The sequence below is a fragment of the Octopus bimaculoides genome, chromosome 7 (genome assembly GCF_001194135.2).
Source record: "Octopus bimaculoides isolate UCB-OBI-ISO-001 chromosome 7, ASM119413v2, whole genome shotgun sequence".
NCBI classification, from domain to species: domain Eukaryota; kingdom Metazoa; phylum Mollusca; class Cephalopoda; order Octopoda; family Octopodidae; genus Octopus; species Octopus bimaculoides.
Genome location: NC_068987.1, coordinates 32,219,341 through 32,221,308, shown reverse-complemented (window position 1 = coordinate 32,221,308; position 1,968 = coordinate 32,219,341). Strand labels below are relative to the sequence as shown.

At 40.5% G+C, this 1,968-nt stretch overlaps 1 non-coding gene across 1 annotated transcript; it reads left to right on the top strand.

The window, feature by feature from the left end:
- Positions 1-1,296: 1,296 nt before the first annotated feature.
- On the top strand, positions 1,297-1,370 carry Trnat-agu (transfer RNA threonine (anticodon AGU)). The gene has a single exon. It is a non-coding gene; the product is annotated as a tRNA-Thr (tRNA).
- The last annotated feature ends 598 nt before the right edge of the window (positions 1,371-1,968 follow it).

Below are 1,968 nucleotides of genomic sequence, written 5' to 3'. Positions count from 1 at the left end.
TCTGTTATTACACACACACTTGCAGACCCTCGCGCACGCACACATATTCACCTCCCTTTTTCACTCTCCTGTCTTAGAAAGAACTTTTCCTCCACCACCTCCTCTTCCGGTCCTTCCACAATGTAACCTCGTGAGCATCGGTGCCGATTTTTTCTTCCTCCGTTTTTCCATTCTTTGAACTTTCCATCTTTCCGACGAAGGGCTCCGCCCGAAACGTCATACTCTCTCTCTTTCCTTTCCCGAGCGTCTAATAACACTATCCGTATCACGTCCTCACTTTGTTGTTTTTTTGTTATTGTTTTTTTGTCTTTTTTTATACACACACATACATCTTTGTGTATGTGTGTATGTATATGTGTGTATGCATATGTGTGCATGTGTTTGCGAATGTGTATGCGTCTGCGTGTATGTGTAAGCATGCATAATATATACGTTTAAAAGAATAGAAGTTACTCGTAAGCTGGTATGACTTGTTAGCTTATATCCTGCTTATGTAGTTCCACCTTTGACCCAGCGGAACATCCGGATGTGAAAACCGGAGAGATAAAATAAAAAGGTTTGGAAATGATATTGTTATACATGGGCTGGTCATATTTTACCAATTTCTCACCAATTAAACACACGCACTACATATTTGGTCCTCATTTCAACTTTATTATTATTATTATTATTATGTTTCTTTATCAAAGTTCTTTCGTCATACCTCCTGTGACCTCTTCAGCCACTTTTTATCCCACGTGTCTCTTGTTCTGCTTATTCCATTTTGTCTTTATGTTGTATGTATCCCTATCCGTACATGCGTTTGCGTTTGTATCAGCGCGCGCATGCGTGTTTATGTGTTAGGTATGATCCTTCCTTCATTTCTCGACAAGCTGGTTGTGGTGGTGGTGGTGGTGGTGCTGCTGCTGCTGACGGACATAATAGTAAAAGTGATATTAATCGTGGTAGTGATGGTACTAACAGTTGCGGTGGTAATCGTGTTTTCCAACTCCAAAGTCAGTTCTGCTGCTGCTGCTGCTGCTGCTGGCGGCGGCGGTGGTGGTGGTGGTGGTGGTATTAATGTGTCGTCTTGGTGATTATTATGCAAATGCTGGTAGTGGAGGTGGTGGCTTTTGTACTTGGATTGCAGTGAATAATATAACTTCAGTTGTTGCTGTTGTTGTCGTTATTGTTGTTTCTGATGGTAGTGTTGCTGCAACTTGTACAATTCGTTTCTTCTGTCTCACGACACTAATTCTTTATTGCCACGTCAATATTCACTAATATAACGAATTTATCCAAGTGAACTTTCGTTGTGGCTCCATAGCTCAGATGGTTAGAGCGCCAGTCTAGTAAACTGGAGGTCGTGGTTTCGAATCCCTCTGGAGCCTAGTGTCACGTTTCTTTGTTTCGGATCTCTCTTGTGCTTTCTGTTACATATTCCATTTTTTGTCTTCATATATTCGTTCTTTATTGGAGTTTTTTTCTTTATAAAACCGAGATCACATATTCATTTCACTGTCAATATGTCAACACAGCATAATGATTAACATAATAATTTTGACAGTTGTTTTGTTCTGAGCAACATCAGTAGCGCAGTACTACTGTATTTAATCATGTTACTTTTAAGTCCTGTGTTCAATCTCATAGAAGTGGACTTGACCTTTCACCTTTCTTAAGTCAGTGAAATAAGTTCCAATCAAGTATTAGGAGGATCTCCATTTTCTAGTCCTTTATCCCATCATCAGTAATCCTTATTATTCATAATATTATGTTGCCAAATAAGGCGGCAAGCTGCCAGAGTCGTTAGCACGTGGGCATAATGCTTAGCGGCATCTCGTTCGTCTTTACGTTCTGAATTCAAATTCAGCCGAGGTCGCCTTTGCCTTGCATCCCTTTCGAGGTCGATAAAATAAGTACCAATTACGTACTGGTGTCGATGTAATCAACTTACACCCTCCCCGAAATTACTGGCCTTGTACCCAAGAT